The sequence below is a fragment of the Siphateles boraxobius genome, unplaced genomic scaffold (assembly GCF_051911475.1).
Source record: "Siphateles boraxobius isolate OS27281-9 unplaced genomic scaffold, OSU_SipBor_1 245, whole genome shotgun sequence".
Classification (NCBI taxonomy): Eukaryota; Metazoa; Chordata; class Actinopteri; order Cypriniformes; family Leuciscidae; genus Siphateles; species Siphateles boraxobius.
In genome coordinates this window covers 317,501-335,000 of record NW_027508861.1, presented here as the reverse complement: position 1 = coordinate 335,000, position 17,500 = coordinate 317,501, and the positions used below count along the sequence as shown (strand labels likewise).

At 58.5% G+C, this 17,500-nt stretch overlaps 1 non-coding gene across 1 annotated transcript in view; it reads right to left on the bottom strand.

Moving 5' to 3' along the window:
* LOC143749392 (18S ribosomal RNA) overlaps nt 1-1,518 on the bottom strand; it is a 1,863-nt gene extending 345 nt beyond the window's left edge. Inside the window, exon 1 of the ribosomal RNA XR_013206959.1 lies at nt 1-1,518. This exon is cut by the window's left edge and continues 345 nt beyond it. This is a non-coding gene — a ribosomal RNA (18S ribosomal RNA).
* Nucleotides 1,519-17,500: the final 15,982 nt, after the last annotated feature.

The window sequence follows — 17,500 nt, the reverse complement described above, 5'->3', positions numbered from 1 at the left end:
GCGTGCAGCCCCGGACATCTAAGGGCATCACAGACCTGTTATTGCTCCATCTCGCGTGGCTGAACGCCACTTGTCCCTCTAAGAAGTTGGACGCCGACCGCTCGGGGCCGCGTAACTAGTTAGCATGCCGGAGTCTCGTTCGTTATCGGAATGAACCAGACAAATCGCTCCACCAACTAAGAACGGCCATGCACCACCACCCACAGAATCGAGAAAGAGCTATCAATCTGTCAATCCTTTCCGTGTCCGGGCCGGGTGAGCTTTCCCGTGTTGAGTCAAATTAAGCCGCAGGCTCCACTCCTGGTGGTGCCCTTCCGTCAATTCCTTTAAGTTTCAGCTTTGCAACCATACTCCCCCCGGAACCCAAAGACTCGTGGTTTCCCGCACGCTGCCCGGCGGGTCATGGGAATAACGCCGCCGGATCGCGGGTCGGCATCGTTTACGGTCGGAACTACGACGGTATCTGATCGTCTTCGAACCTCCGACTTTCGTTCTTGATTAATGAAAACATTCTTGGCAAATGCTTTCGCTCTCGTCCGTCTTGCGCCGGTCCAAGAATTTCACCTCTAGCGGCGCAATACGAATGCCCCCGGCCGTCCCTCTCAATCATGGCCCCGGGTTCCAGAAACCCACAAAATAGAACCGGAGTCCTATTCCATTATTCCTAGCTGCGGTATTCAGCGGCGACGGGCGGCCTGCTTTGAACACTCTAATTTTTTCAAAGTAAACGCTTCGGGCCCCGAGGACCGGACACCCAGTTAAGGGCATCCGGGGGGCGCCGTGAGGCAGGGGTCCGGGACAGGCGGTGGCTCGCCTTGCGGCGGACCGCCGGCCCGCTCCCGAGATCCAACTACGAGCTTTTTAACTGCAGCAACTTTAGTATACGCTATTGGAGCTGGAATTACCGCGGCTGCTGGCACCAGACTTGCCCTCCAATGGGTCCTCGCCCATGGGTTTAGGATACGCTCATTCCAATTACAGGGCCTCGAAAGAGACCTGTATTGTTATTTTTCGTCACTACCTCTCCGTGTCGGAAATGGGTAATTTGCGCGCCTGCTGCCTTCCTTGGATGTGGTAGCCGTTTCTCAGGCTCCCTCTCCGGAATCGAACCCTGATTCCCCGTTACCCGTGGTCACCATGGTAGGCGCCGAATGTACCATCGAAAGTTGATAGGGCAGACATTCGAATGAGTCGTCGCCGCCGCGGAGGGCGCGCGATCGGCCCGAGGTTATCTAGAGTCACCAAAGCGGCCGGGGCGGCCGGAGCCGCACCCGGATGGGTTTTGGATCTGATAAATGCACGCGTCCCCGACCCCCCGAGGGGAGCCGGGTCGGCGCTCGTTTGCATGTATTAGCTCTGGAATTGCCACAGTTATCCAAGTAGCGGGTGGAGCGATCAAAGGAACCATAACTGATTTAATGAGCCATTCGCAGTTTCACTGTACCGACCGTGTGCACTTAGACCTGCATGGCTTAATCTTTGAGACAAGCATATGCTACTGGCAGGATCAACCAGGTAAGCCGCCTTGGAAGGAGAACCGCGACACGCTGGCTTCCTACACACGGGTCTCGCTCCGCCTCGTGGCCTGGGGCCCGAGGACGGCGCGGCCGCTCATAGGGCGCGTGCGGAACCCTCCTCCTCGGCAGAGGTGGGGGGTTTGTGGCCGCTGGGTCGAGGCCGTAACCGGGAAGGGTGCTTTTCGGGCGGGGAGGAGCGAGGCGTAGGTCGGTCTCGAAGACTGGACCGGGGGGTGTCGGCCACCCCGACCGTCCGATTCCGGAACCCACGCGCCCGCGTCCGCAGCCGCCGTCGCGGACATTCGTTTCAGACGGGCCATCTGAGTCTCCCGAGGTCGACGCGGCCTGCTTTCCCCGGAGGGAGGCCGCGTCTAGCGTCGACGCGCAGAGCGGGGAGGAGCAAGCTGCCCAAAGCGGTCTCGCGACCGGGCAGGGGCCGTCCCCAGGCGCGTCCAAAGTTCCAATCGACCAGGCTACCCCGAAAGTGACGGCCCGGAGGAGGGGGAGCGCTCCTCCGGACCCCGGGCAACCCGGAGGCGCCCGTTTTTTTCTCGTCCGTTGCCTTTTCTCCGATACCTTGTCCGAGCGGGGCCGTTGTCCCCTCCTCGACAAAACCCCGAAGGGCCGTTTTAGGACCGTCTTTGCTCCGACAGGAGCTCCGTCGCCGGGGACGGATTCTCACGTGCCCGAGACAGAGGCACTCTCCCCGGTCGCCAGCCGGGGAGACTCGTGTACGTGGTGACCCAGGTGAACCGCACCGTTTCGGACTCTGTCCGTTTCTTTAGGAGGATCGCCTGCCTGCCTCCTTCCGCGGGCCGCCCGCCTTCTCTCACCTTGTCCGAGCAGGGCGCTTGTCCCCTCCTCGACAAAACCCCGAAGGGCCGTTTTAGGACCGTCTTTGCTCCGACCGGAGCTCCGTCACCGCCGACGGATTCGTACGTGCCCGACACCTAGGCACTCTCCCCGGTTGCCAGCCGGAGAGTCTCGCGTACGTGGGAATCTGGGTGGACCGCACCGTTTTGGACTCTGTCCGTTTTTTTTCCTTCGCCCTTTCCTCCGTGGGCGCCCGCCCTCCGTCACCTTGTCCGAGCGGGAGCGTTTGTCGCCCTCCTCGACAAAACCCCCAAGGTCCGTTTTAGGACCGACGTCGCTCCGAAGGGAGCTCCGTCACGCGGACGGATTTGACCGTGCCCGAACCCGAGGCACTCTCCCTGGGAGTCTTCCAGGGAGGTTGGTCGTTGTGGGAATCTCGTTCGTCTGCAACGGACGGTGTCCGTTTTCAAAAAGTTTTCGGAGGTGCACCTTCCTCCGTCGCTCCAGGGGTGAGTCAAGCCCCCGGAGTCGTTTCGCCCTTTACCCAGACCGACAAGCGTATGGTACTTTTTTTTTTTTTACCTCGGGATCGACCCCGGACGGCGAACCACCACGCGCGGGTTTCCTACACACGGGTCTCGCTCCGCTCGGCCCTGGGGCTCGAGGCGGCACGGCCGCTCATAGGGCGCGTGAGGAACCGTCCGTCAGGCGGGGCCAGGGTGGGAGGCCTCTGGATCAAGGCCGTAACCGGGAAAGGTGCTTTTCGGGCGGGGAGGAGCGGGGCGAAGGTCGGGCTCGAAGACTGGACCGGGGGGTGTCGGCCACCCCGACCGTCCGATTCCGAATTCCACGCGCCCGCGTCCGCCGCCGCCGTCGCGGACATTCGTTTCAGACGGGCCATCTGAGTCTCCCGAGAGTCGACACGGCCTGCTTTCCCCGGAGGGAGGCCGCGTCTAGCGTCGACGCGCAGAGCGGGGAGGAGCAAGCTGCCCAAAGCGGTCTCGCGACCGGGCAGGGGCCGTCCCCAGGCGCGTCCAAAGTTCCAATCGACCAGGCAACCCTGACAGTGACGGCCCGAAGGAGAGGGTGCGCCCCTCCGGGCCCCAGGCAACCCGGAGGCGCCCGTCTTCCGTTAACCTTGTCCGAGAAGAGTGTGGCGACGGTCCCCCACCTCCTCTACAACACCCCTAGCGTCCGTGTTCGGACCGTCTTTGCTCCAGCAGGAGCGCCATCAAGCGTACGGATCTGACTTTGAGCAGGCCACGGTCGGGTCTGCGAGCACAGGGCTCTCGTTTGCATGCAAGATCTTGGACACTGTCCATTTTCTTACGAGGAGTGTTGTGTGTCTTTCACCCTCTGCTCGCCCAGGACGGTGCACCTTCACACACTGGATGCACGCCCAGGGCACCGGCGGTGAGTCTGGGTGTCCAAACCAGCCCCCGCGTTTACTGGAAGTCTCGCCCGCACAGAGTGCATTTTATCTGGGCTGAGCCAGACCGCTTCCCCACCCGGTCTGACCACCACGGTTCTCTGTTCCGTGGACCTCATTCGATCGGACACTGTCCGTAATTTCATTTTTCTTTCGGAGGTGCACCTTCCTCCGTCGCTCCAGGGGTGTCTCAAGCCCCTGGAGTCGTTTTGCCGTTTACCCAGACCGACGGTTCGACAAGCATATGGTTTTTGTTTTAGCCCGGGATCAAAGGAGCCCCGGGACGGACGAACCTGCGACGCGCGGGTTTCCTACACACGGGTCTCGCTCCGCTCGGGCCTGGGCTCGAGGCGGCACGGCCGCTCATAGGGCGCGTGAGGAACCGTCCGCCCGTGAGGGCGGGGGGGTGGTAGGCCTCTGGATCGAGGCCGTAACGGGGAAGGGTGCTTTTCAAAGCGGGTGGGAGGCGCGGGGCGAAGTCAGGCTCTGTGCCGTGATGGGGGGCCCCCAACGAAACCCCGCCAACCGTCAAAGCCTGACGACGGTCCCGACGTCACCGCTGCGGACATCCGTTTTCAGACGGGCCATCTGAGTCTCCCGAGGTCGACGCGGCCTGCTTTCCCCGGAGGGAGGCCGCGTCTCGAGTCGACGCGCAAAGCGGGGAGGAGCAAGCTGCCCATAGCGGTCTCGCGACCGGGCAGGGGCCGTCCCCAGGCGCGTCCAAAGTTCCAATCGACCAGTCAACCCTGACAGCGACGGCCCGAAGGAGAGGGTGCACCCCTCCGGGCCCCAGGCAACCCGGAGGCGCCCGTCTACCGTTACCTTGTCCGAGGAGAGTCTGGGTGTCCAAACCAGACCCGCGCGTTTCCTGGAAGTCTCGCCCGCACAGAGTGCACTTTATCTGGGCTGGGTCAGATCGTTTCCCAACCCGGTCTGACCACCACGGTTCTCACTTTTTCAAATTTGACTCCAGAGTCAGGCCCGCCAAGGGGACTTTGAGCTTGATTCGTGCCCAGGAAGTCTGCACCCTTCCTGGGATGCAGTTAGAGAAGAAAACCAGCAGCCGTCATTTTCCTGGAGGTTTCGTACATGCAGAGATCCACCGCCGCGGTGGTGATTGAATTCTTTCTCTCCCCAGCGCAACATGACCGGGCTTTTTTTTTTTCCTGGGGGCCCTCTCCCACCAGGACTTCCAGAGCTCCACCGCGCGCACTGTGTAATCTGGATTTTATACCCAAGCAGAGAGACTCTGAGCGGGGGGCTCATGGTGGTCTGTTAATGGGTTCTGTGTGCCCTCCACCGCACTACTTCCCCTCTCCCGATAAAGACCCCAAGGTCCGTTTTAGGACCGTCTTTTCTCCAGAAGGAGCTCCAGGGGTGTGGAGCGAATCTGAATCTGACCCAGGACGGCGCACCCTCCCTGGGATGGCCAGGGAGGTTCTGAGATCGTGGAGCTCTGATCACACGGCAACATTTTGGACTCTTGTCAATTTTTCAAATTTGACTCCAGAGTCAGGCCCGCCAAGGGGACTTTGAGCTTGATTAGTGCCCAGGAAGTCTGCACCCTTCCTGGGATGCAGTTAGGGAAGAAAACCAGCAGCCGTCATTTTCCTGGAGGTTTCGTACATGCAGAGATCCACCGCCGCGGTGGAGATTGAATTATTTCTCTCCCCAGTCAGAGCGTACCCCGGCCGGGCTTTTATTTTTTTCCCTGGGGGTCCCACCAGGACTTCCAGAGCTCCACCGTGCGCACTGTGTAATCTGGATTTTTATACCCAAGCAGAGAGACTCTGAGCGGGGGGCTCACGGAGGTCTGTTAATGGGTTCTGTGTGCCCTCCACCGCACTACTTCCCCTTCCCGATAAAGACCCCAAGGTCCGTTTTAAGACCGTCTTTTCTCCAGAAGGAGCTCCAGGGGTGGGGAGCGAATCTGAATCTGACCCAGGACGGCGCACCCTCCCTGGGATGGCCAGGGAGGTTCTGAGATCGTGGAGCTCTGATCACACGGCAACATTTTGGACTCTGTCAATTTTTCAAATTTGACTCCAGAGTCAGGCCCGCCAAGGGGACTTTGAGCTTGATTTGTGCCCAGGAAGTCTGCACCCTTCCTGGGATGCATTTAGAGAAGAAAACCAGCAGCCGTCATTTTCCTGGAGGTTTCGTACATGCAGAGATCCACCGCCGCGGTTGGAGATTGAATTATTTCTCTCCCCAGTCAGAGCGTACCCCGGCCGGGCTTTTATTTTTTTTCCCTGGGGGTCCCACCAGGACTTCCAGAGCTCCACCGTGCGCACTGTGTAATCTGGATTTTTATACCCAAGCAGAGAGACTCTGAGCGGGGGGCTCACGGAGGTCTGTTAATGGGTTCTGTGTGCCCTCCACCGCATTACTTCCCCTCCCCGATAAAGACCCCAAGGTCCGTTTCAGGACCATCTTTTCTCCAGAAGGAGCTCCAGGGGTTGGGGGCGAATCTGAATCTGAACCAGGACGGCGCACCCTCCCTGGGATGGCCAGAAAGGTCTGATACCATGGAAGCTCTGAACCCACAGCAACCTTTTGACTCCAGAGTCATGCCCGCCATGGGGGCTTTGGATTCGATTCGTGCCCAGGAAGGCTGCACCCTTCCTGGGAAGCACTTAGAGAAGTAAACCAGCAGCCGTCATTTTCCTGGATGTTTCGTACATGCAGTGATCCACCCCCGCGGTGGAGATTGAATTCTTTCTCTCCCCAGCCAGAGCACACCCCGGCCGGGCTTTTTTTTCCCCTGGGGGCCGTCTCCCACCAGGACTTCCAGAGCTCCACCGAGCGCACTGTGTAATCTGTATTTTTATACCCACGCAGAGAGACTCCGAGCGGGGCTCACGACGGTCTGTTCATGGGTTGTGCGTGCCCTCCACCGCTCTACTTCCCTTCCCCGATAAAGCCCCGAAGGTCCGTTTCAGGACCGTCTTTTCTCCAGATGGAGCTCCAGCGGGTGGCGGGCGAATCTGACTCTGGCCCAGGACGGTGCACCCTCCCTGGGCTAGCCAGGGAGGTCGTAGAGCATGGAGCTTTGAACCCACAGCAACTTTTTGGACTCGGTCAATTTTTTTCGAATTTGACTCCAGAGTCAAGCCCGCCATGGGCGTTTGAGCTTGCTTCGTGCCCAGGAAGGCTTCTCCACCTCCTCTACAAAAGCCTGAAGGGACGTTTTAGGACCGTCTTTGCTCCACACAGAGCTCCAGGGAGGGCGGGGGAATCTGACTCTTGCCCAGGACGGTGCACCCTCCCTGGGACGGCCAATGAGGTCGTAGAGCATGGAGCTCTGAACGCACCGCAACTTTTTTGGACTTTGTCATTTTCAAGAGCTTGGCTTCAGGGTCATTTTCTCCACGGGCTTTGGGCTTTATTCGTGCCCGGGAGAGGTGCGCTTTGCCTGGGATGGACTTTTTCAGAAGAACGGGCCCGTCTTTTCCTGGAGGTTTCATGTTTTTAAGAGCTCCGCCGTGGCGGAGATTGAACTCGCTCACCCAGCCAGAGTGCAGCCTCTCCGGCTTGGTCCACTGCCTTGAAGGCCCTGGAGCTTTGAGACCACAGCAACATCGTGGACTCTGTCATTTGTAAGAGCTTGTCTCCTCCACAGAAGCCCGAAGGGCCGTTTTAGGACCGTCTTTGCTCCAATATGAGCTCCAGGGAGGGCGGGCGAATATGACTCTGGCCCAGGACGGTCCACCCTCCCTGGGCTTCCCAGTGAGGTCCGAGAGCATGGAGCTCTGAACGCACCGCAACTTTTTTGGACTTTGTCATTTTCAAGAGCTTGGTTTCAGGGTCATTTTCTCCATGGGCTTTGGGCTTTATTCGTGCCCAGGAGAGGTGCGCTTTGCCTGGGAAGGACTTTTTCAGAAGAACGGGCCCGACTTTTCCTGGAGGTTTCATGTATTTAAGAGCTCCACCGTGGCGGAGATTGAACTCGCTCACCCAGCCAGAGTGCAACCTCTCCGGCTTGGTCCACTGCCTTGAAGGCCCTGGAGCTTTCAGTCCACAGCAACATCGTGGACTCTGTCATTTTTAAAGCTCGGCATTCCACCGTGGGCGTTTGAGCTTTATTCGTGCCCAGGAGAGATGCACCCACCCTGGGATGGACATTAGAGGAAAATCAGCCCGTCTTTTCCTGGAGGTTTCATGGTTTTAAGAGCTCCACCTTGGCGGAGATTGAACTCGCTCACCCAGCCAGAGTGCAACCTCTCCGGCTTGGTCCACTGCCTTGAAGGCCCTGGAGCTTTCAGACCACAGCAACATCGTGGACTCTGTCATTTGTAAGAGCTTGTCTCCTCTACAGAAGCCCAAAGGGACGTTTTAGGACCGTCTTTGCTCCATACGGAGCTCCAGGTAGGGCGGGCGAATCTGACTCTTGCCCAGGACGGTGCACCCTCCCTGGGTCGGCCAATGAGGTCTTAGAGCATGGAGCTCTGAACGCACCGCAACTTTTTGGACTTTGTCATTTTCGAGAGCTTGGCTTCAGGGTCATTTTCTCCATGGGCTTTGGGCTTTATTCGTGTCCAGGAGAGATGCACCCACCCTGGGATGGACATTAGAGGAAAATTAGCCCGTCTTTTCCTGGAGGTTTCATGGTTTTAAGAGCTCCACCTTGGCGGAGATTGAACTCGCTCACCCAGCCAGAGTGCAACCTCTCCGGCTTGGTCCACTGCCTTGAAGGCCCTGGAGCTTTCAGACCACAGCAACATCGTGGACTCTGTCATTTGTAAGAGCTTGTCTCCTCTACAGAAGCCCGAAGGGACGTTTTAAGACCGTCTTTGCTCCACACGGAGCTCCAGGGAGGGCGGGCGAATCTGACTCTTGCCCAGGACGGTGCACCCTCCCTGGGTCGGCCAATGAGGTCTTAGAGCATGGAGCTCTGAACGCACCGCAACTTTTTGGACTTTGTCATTTTCGAGAGCTTGGCTTCAGGGTCATTTTCTCCATGGGCTTTGGGCTTTATTCGTGTCCAGGAGAGATGCACCCACCCTGGGATGGACATTAGAGGAAAATCAGCCCGTCTTTTCCTGGAGGTTTCATGGTTTTAAGAGCTCCACCTTGGCGGAGATTGAACTCGCTCACCCAGCCAGAGTGCAACCTCTCCGGCTTGGTCCACTGCCTTGAAGGCCCTGGAGCTTTCAGACCACAGCAACATCGTGGACTCTGTCATTTGAAAGAGCTTGTCTCCTCTACAGAAGCCCAAAGGGACGTTTTAGGACCGTCTTTGCTCCATACGGAGCTCCAGGGAGGGCGGGCGAATCTGACTCTTGCCCAGGACGGTGCACCCTCCCTGGGTCGGCCAATGAGGTCTTAGAGCATGGAGCTCTGAACGCACCGCAACTTTTTGGACTTTGTCATTTTCGAGAGCTTGGCTTCAGGGTCATTTTCTCCATGGGCTTTGGGCTTTATTCGTGTCCAGGAGAGATGCACCGACCCTGGGATGGACATTAGAGGAAAATCAGCCCGTCTTTTCCTGGAGGTTTCATGGTTTTAAGAGCTCCACCTTGGCGGAGATTGAACTCCCTCACCCAGCCAGAGTGCAACCTCTCCGGCTTGGTCCACTGCCTTGAAGGCCCTGGAGCTGTCAGACCACAGCAACATCGTGGACTCTGTCATTTGAAAGAGCTTGTCTCCTCTACAGAAGCCCAAAGGGACGTTTTAAGACCGTCTTTGCTCCATACGGAGCTCCAGGGAGGGCGGGCGAATCTGACTCTTGCCCAGGACGGTCCACCCTCCCTGGGCTTCCCAGTGAGGTCCGAGAGCATGGAGCTCTGAAAGAGCCGCAACTTTTTTGGACTTTGTCATTTTCGAGAGCTTGGTTTCAGGGTCATTTTCTCCATGGGCTTTGGGCTTTATTCGTGCCCAGGAGAGGTGCACCCACCCTGGGATGGACATTAGAGGAAAATCAGACCGTCTTTTCCTGGAGGTTTCATGGTTTTAAGAGCTCCACCGTGGCGGAGATTGAACTCGCTCACCCAGCCAGAGTGCAACCTCTCCGGCTTGGTCCACTGCCTTGAAGGCCCTGGAGCTTTCAGACCACAGCAACATCGTGGACTCTGTCATTTGAAAGAGCTTGTCTCCTCTACAGAAGCCCAAAGGGACGTTTTAGGACCGTCTTTGCTCCATACGGAGCTCCAGGGAGGGCGGGCGAATCTGACTCTTGCCCAGGACGGTCCACCCTCCCTGGGCTTCCCAGTGAGGTCCGAGAGCATGGAGCTCTGAAAGAGCCGCAACTTTTTTGGACTTTGTCATTTTCGAGAGCTTGGTTTCAGGGTCATTTTCTCCATGGGCTTTGGGCTTTATTCGTGCCCAGGAGAGGTGCACCCACCCTGGGATGGACATTAGAGGAAAATCAGACCGTCTTTTCCTGGAGGTTTCATGGTTTTAAGAGCTCCACCGTGGCGGAGATTGAACTCGCTCACCCAGCCAGAGTGCAACCTCTCCGGCTTGGTCCACTGCCTTGAAGGCCCTGGAGCTTTCAGACCACAGCAACATCGTGGACTCTGTCATTTGAAAGAGCTTGTCTCCTCTACAGAAGCCCAAAGGGACGTTTTAGGACCGTCTTTGCTCCATACGGAGCTCCAGGGAGGGCGGGCGAATCTGACTCTTGCCCAGGACGGTCCACCCTCCCTGGGCTTCCCAGTGAGGTCCGAGAGCATGGAGCTCTGAAAGCACCGCAACTTTTTTGGACTTTGTCATTTTCAAGAGCTTGGTTTCAGGGTCATTTTCTCCATGGGCTTTGGGCTTTATTCGTGCCCAGGAGAGGTGCACCCACCCTGGGATGGACATTAGAGGAAAATCAGACCGTCTTTTCCTGGAGGTTTCATGGTTTTAAGAGCTCCACCGTGGCGGAGATTGAACTCGCTCACCCAGCCAGAGTGCAACCTCTACGGCTTGGTCCACTGCCTTGAAGGCCCTGGAGCTTTCAGTCCACAGCAACATCGTGGACTCTGACATTTTTAAAGCTCGGCATTCCACCGTGGGCGTTTGAGCTTTATTCGTGCCCAGGAGAGATGCACCCACCCTGGGATGGACATTAGAGGAAAATCAGCCCGTCTTTTCCTGGAGGTTTCATGTTTTTAAGAGCTCCACCGTGGCGGAGATTGAACTCGCTCACCCAGCCAGAGTGCAACCTCTCCGTTTTGGTCCACTGCCTTGAAGGCCCTGGAGCTTTGAGACCACAGCAACATCGTGGACTTTGTCATTCAAAAGAGTTTGTCTCCTCTACAGAAGCCCAAAGGGACGTTTTAGGACCGTCTTTGCTCCACACGGAGCTCCAGGGAGGGCGGGAGAATCTGACTCTTGCCCAGGACGGTGCACCCTCCCTGGGACGGCCAATGAGGTCGTAGAGCATGGAGCTCTGAACGCACCGCAACTTTTTTGGACTTTGTCATTTTCAAGAGCTTGGCTTCAGGGTCATTTTCTCCATGGGCTTTGGGCTTTATTCGTGCCCAGGAGAGATGCACCCACCCTGGGATGGACTTTAGAGGAAAATCAGACCGTCTTTTCCTGGAGGTTTCATGGTTTTAAGAGCTCCACCGTGGCGGAGATTAAACTCGCTCACCCAGCCAGAGTGCAACCTCTACGGCTTGGTCCACTGCCTTGAAGGCCCTGGAGCTTTCAGTCCACAGCAACATCGTGGACTCTGTCATTTTTAAAGCTCGGCATTCCACCGTGGGCGTTTGAGCTTTATTCGTGCCCAGGAGAGATGCACCCACCCTGGGATGGACATTAGAGGAAAATCAGCCCGTCTTTTCCTGGAGGTTTCATGGTTTTAAGAGCTCCACCTTGGCGGAGATTGAACTCGCTCACCCAGCCAGAGTGCAACCTCTACGGCTTGGTCCACTGCCCTGAAGGTCCTGGAGCTTTGAGACCACAGCAACATCGTGGACTCTGTCATGTTTAAAGCCTGGCATTTGAGCTTTTATTCGTGCCCAGGAGAGCTGCACCTCACCTGGGATTCAGATTTTTAGAAAATCAGCCCGTCTCTTCCTGGATGTTTCATGTTTTTTCCAGTTACTCCCCAGCCAGAGTGCAGTCTCTCTGGCTTTGCTCTCTGCCTTGAAGGGGCCCTGGTGCTCAGGACTCCCAGTGATCCAACTCGGTCATTTTCAACCTCCCTCCCTAGCCAGGGTGCCACCTGGCTGGGCTTGGATTGCTCCCGGAGGCCCTCTCCCTCCAGGGCTCCATGGCACTGGCAAAATTCAGATTTTATCCCACCCAACCAGAGTGCCACCTGGGCTGGGCTTGGATTGCTCCTGGAGGCCCTCTCCCTCCAGGGCTCCATGGCACTGGCAAAATTCAGATTTTATCCCACCCAACCAGAGTGCCACCTGGGCTGGGCTTGGATTGCTCCTGGAGGCCCTCTCCCTCCAGAGCTCCATGGCACTGGCAAAATTCAGATTTTATCCCACCCAACCAGAGTGCCACCTGGGCTGGGCTTGGATTGCTCCTGGAGGCCCTCTCCCTCCAGAGCTCCATGGCACTGGCAAAATTCAGATTTTATCCCACCCAACCAGAGTGCCACCTGGGCTGGGCTTGGATTGCTCCTGGAGGCCCTGTCCCTCCAGAGCTCCATGGCACTGGCAAAATTCAGATTTTATCCCACCCAACCAGAGTGCCACCTGGGCTGGGCTTGGATTGCTCCTGGAGGCCCTCTCCCTCCAGAGCTCCATGGCACTGGCAAAATTCAGATTTTATCCCACCCAACCAGAGTGCCACCTGGGCTGGGCTTGGATTGCTCCTGGAGGCCCTCTCCCTCCAGAGCTCCATGGCACTGGCAAAATTCAGATTTTATCCCACCCAACCAGAGTGCCACCTGGCTGGGCTTGGATTGCTCCTGGAGGCCCTGTCCCTCCAGAGCTCCATGGCACTGGCAAAATTCAGATTTTATCCCACCCAACCAGAGTGCCACCTGGGCTGGGCTTGGATTGCTCCTGGAGGCCCTCTCCCTCCAGAGCTCCATGGCACTGGCAAAATTCAGATTTTATCCCACCCAACCAGAGTGCCACCTGGCTGGGCTTGGATTGCTCCTGGAGGCCCTGTCCCTCCAGAGCTCCATGGCACTGGCAAAATTCAGATTTTATCCCACCCAACCAGAGTGCCACCTGGGCTGGGCTTGGATTGCTCCTGGAGGCCCTCTCCCTCCAGAGCTCCATGGCACTGGCAAAATTCAGATTTTATCCCACCCAACCAGAGTGCCACCTGGCTGGGCTTGGATTGCTCCTGGAGGCCCTGTCCCTCCAGAGCTCCATGGCACTGGCAAAATTCAGATTTTATCCCACCCAACCAGAGTGCCACCTGGGCTGGGCTTGGATTGCTCCTGGAGGCCCTCTCCCTCCAGAGCTCCATGGCACTGGCAAAATTCAGATTTTATCCCACCCAACCAGAGTGCCTCCTGGCTGGGCTTGGATTGCTCCTGGAGGCCCTGTCCCTCCAGAGCTCCATGGCACTGGCAAAATTCAGATTTTATCCCACCCAACCAGAGTGCCACCTGGGCTGGGCTTGGATTGCTCCTGGAGGCCCTCTCCCTCCAGAGCTCCATGGCACTGGCAAAATTCAGATTTTATCCCACCCAACCAGAGTGCCACCTGGCTGGGCTTGGATTGCTCCTGGAGGCCCTGTCCCTCCAGAGCTCCATGGCACTGGCAAAATTCAGATTTTATCCCACCCAACCAGAGTGCCACCTGGGCTGGGCTTGGATTGCTCCTGGAGGCCCTCTCCCTCCAGAGCTCCATGGCACTGGCACAATTCAGATTTTATCCCACCCAGAGTGCCTCCTGGCTGGGCTTGGATTGGATTGCTCCTGGAGGCCCTCCGAGGGTGGTGGTGGTGTGTGTGTGTGTGTGTGTGTGTGTGTGTGTGTGTGTGTGTGTGTGTGTGTGTGTGCCTCCACCACACTCCCTCGCCATACAACCCCTGTGGTCAGTTTTAGGACCGTCTCGGCTCCAGACGAGGCACCCGGGGCGGCGGGCGAACCTGCGTCTGGCCCAGGACGGACCGACCTCTTCGGGGCTGGTCGGGAAGGACCGAGCGCCTGGGTCTTCCGGTCACCGCCAACGTTTGGCACTTAGGTTTTGGAGCGAGCTCGGCTCTGGAGCTCAGCCAACCCCACCGAGGAGGACCGAGCCGTGCCCAGGGATCGAGCCACCCGGGGCGGGCGAGAGACCTCCGTGGAGAGACGAGCCCCCAGGGCCAAGCCACGCTCCCAGGGAGAAAGGGGGGCAAGCGCGCGCGCACACACACACACACACACACACACACACTCCCCTTCTCCCCATAACCCAAATGGCTCGTTGCAGGACACCCTTTGCTCCGGCAGTTCCTCCAGAACCGCGGGGCTGGGCGCTTTAAGCCGGGTATGAAGCACCGAGCTCGGCCCGCGGGCGGGCCGCCGACGAGCGCCTGCAGTTTGCAGGATGGTAACCCACTGCAAACGGCTTTAAACGGCCGTAACTCGGCGAAGCCGCGTCCGATCGACGCCAAATTTTTATCGTGTTTAGAGCGGGACGAGAGCTTTCCAACGAGACCACCCGCAGCTCCGGGGGCCCCCGGGGGCCCGAGATACAGCGCCGCGAAAGCGAAAAACGCGAATATCTCGGCGAAAACTCGACGGATTCGGCGGGCACCGAGCTCGTTGGAAGCGTCTAGTCGAGACGAACAAAACGGTACCGGTTTGGTGAATTTTGGTGGTGTTTTCGCGGAGATATCGGCCGAAAACCACCGGGCGCGCTTCAAAATGGCGGCCGCCGATGACGTCACGGCCTCGGAACAAAATCGCCCGTATCTCGGGAACGCGAAGACCCAGAGAGCTCAAATTCGGGTGAGGGGGTCCCAGTAGGGCCCTTGCTCGAACCCTGGAGTGACGGGCCTCGGGAGCGCCCCCTACGGGATCGCCGTTCGCTGGGACCCCCGACTTTGGACGGCTGTAACTCGGGGACCCGGGCGAGTTGGACCTCGGGGGTGGGCTCTTTCGAAAGGCCTCGTCCGGCACTACGATCTATTAGAGTTTGGGGAATATTGGGCCGGGGGTTCCCGAGATATAAGCCCGTAAAGGTGCGCCTTTGACCGGGCGTAACTCCCTGGCCCGACGGCCCTCGGGGACGTGGGTGGGCTCGTTGGATAGGCCCCCTCGAGCCCTACGAGCGACCCGAGTTTGGAATTTTTTCGCCGCGTGCTTGTCGAGATATTCGCGAAAAACAAAAAATTTCCCCACCACGCTGCGCTCGTGGCTGACACCCACGTCTCCGACGGGACTCCCGGGACCGCGGGGGGCGACCTGACCGTGCCCGAGAAAGGTGAACCTTCCCGGGACCGCCGCCAGAGCCTCAGGGGCCCCGGAAGTCCCGGCCCACTGCAGGTTTTGGACTCTGAGGCGTTTTTCGGACCGGGAAAAGGGCACCGACTTTGGGCGGCTGTGGCTCGGGGACCCGGCCGCCTAGAGACTCCAAACTCGGGTCAAAGTAGGGTCTCGGTGGGCCCCTTCCGACGAGCCCGCCCCGGAGCTCCGGTGCCCCCCGGTCCCGGAGAAAAGTGGCCCGACGGGACGGCGCGCGCCTCGGAAGGAAAGGTCCCAGGGGCCCGGGGAGGCTGGGTCAGAGGGGGCCCGGAGGGATCCCCCGACCCCCGAAAGGGCGAGACTCTGGGACCTCCCCTTCCCGAGATACGGGCCGCTTTTTCAAAAAGTCCCTCGCGCGTTACCGGGCCTATCTCGGGACCGGGGGGTCCCAGAGGCCGGGGACGGCGGGTGGTGAGGGGACCCCGGGGGACCCTACTTCTCCCGCCGTCTCGAACCCCGGGGACCTCCCGGTCCCGAGATACGGCCACTTCCTGTCCGGATTCGACCGGGCGTAACTCGGAGAGGAGGCCGAGTTGGGGCTCCGGACTCTGGGGGTGGGGGGAGTACGACGAGACCCCCCGACACCGGGCGTAAGGGGGCCGGACTCTGCTCGGTTCCCGAGATACGGTCACTTCCTGTCCAGGTTTGATCGGGCGTATCTCGAAAAGTAAGCCGAGTTGGGACTCCAAACTCTGGGCGTGGGGGGTGCTCGAGGACACCCCCCTGTGCCCAGCGTACGGAGCCCCAACTCGGCTTGGTTCCAGAGATATGCCACCTCAAATTTGGAACTTTGACCGGACCTAACTCGAAAAGTAAGCCGAGTTGGGGCTCCATACTCTGGGCGTGGGGGGTGCTCGAGGACACCCCCCTGTGCCCCGCGTATGGAGCCCCAACTCGGCTTGGCTCCAGAGATATGCCACCTCAAATTCTGAACTTTGACCGGACCTAACTCGAAAAGTAAGCCGAGTTGGGGCTCCATGCTCCGGGCGTGGGGGGTGCTCGATGACACCCCCCTGTGCCCAGCGTATGGAGCCCCAACTCGGCTCGGTTCCCGAGATACGCTCACTTCCTGTCCAGGTTTGACCGGGCGTATCTCGAAAAGTAAGCCGAGTTGGGACTCCAAACTGTGGGCGTGGGGGGTGCTCGAGGACATCCCCCTGTGCCCAGCGTATGGAGCCCCAAATCGGCTTGGTTCCGGAGATGTGCCACCTCAAATTCTGAACTTTGACCGGACCTAACTCGAAAAGTTAGCCGAGTTGGGGCTCCATACTCTGGGCGTGGGGGGACCACTATGAGACCCCCCTGTGCCCAGAGTATGGAGCCCCAACTCGGCTTGGTTCCAGAGATGTGCCACCTCAAAGTTGGAACTTTGACCGGACCTAACTCGAAAAGTTAGCCGAGTTGGGGCTCCATACTCTGGGCGTGGGGGGACCACTATGAGACCCCCCCGTGCCCAGAGTATGGAGCCCCAACTCGGCTTCAGCACTGAGATACACCGGTTCAAACAAATGCACTCTGGTCAACCCTACCTTAAGAGAGTCCCAGTTAGTCCCACCGTTTACCCGGCTCCGGGAACCGGACGATTTGGGGCTCCAGACTCTGGGCGTGGGGGGGCGACCCGCGTCCCCAGAGTTCGGAGGCCCGACTCGGCTCGGCTCCAGAGATACGCCACCTCAAAAGTTGGAACTTTGACCGGACGTAACTATAAAAGTAAGCCGAGTTGGGGCTCCATACTCTGGGCGTGGGGGGTGCTCGAGGAGACCCCCCTGTGCCCAGAGTATGGAGCTCCAATTCGGCGTGGTTTCCGAGATACGCCCGGTCAAACCTGGACAGGAAGTGGCCGTATCTCGGAATCGGAATGTCCCAGGAGCTGGGGACGGTGGGGTCTGAAGGGGCCCTATGGGCCCTCCCCATGCCCGGAGTATGGAGCTCCAAGTCGGCGTGGTTTTCGAGATACACCCGGTCAAAGTCCCATCTCTGACCGAGCATAACTCAGGAACCAAGCCGATTTGGGGCTCCATACTCTGGGGTCATGGGGGGCCCAAGGGTGCCTCCCCATGCCCGGAGTATGGAGCCCCAAGTCGGCGTGGTTTCTGAGATACACCCGGTCAAAGTCCCATATCTGACCGGGCGTAACTCGGGAACCAAGCCGACTTGGGGCTCCATACTCTGGGGTCATATAGCACAACGATCTGATGTACATTACAGATATTAATTATGCAAAATTGGCATAAAATCAAACTGTCCACAAAGAGCTCCGTCAAATAAGTTGCAGGTGGGATGCTGTTTTCGACTTAGACATTTTCAGCGGGTGAATCCCTGTAAAGAATTGGGGATTTTTCATCATATGTGATGAAGTCCCCAATTCCTGACAGGGATTCACCCGAC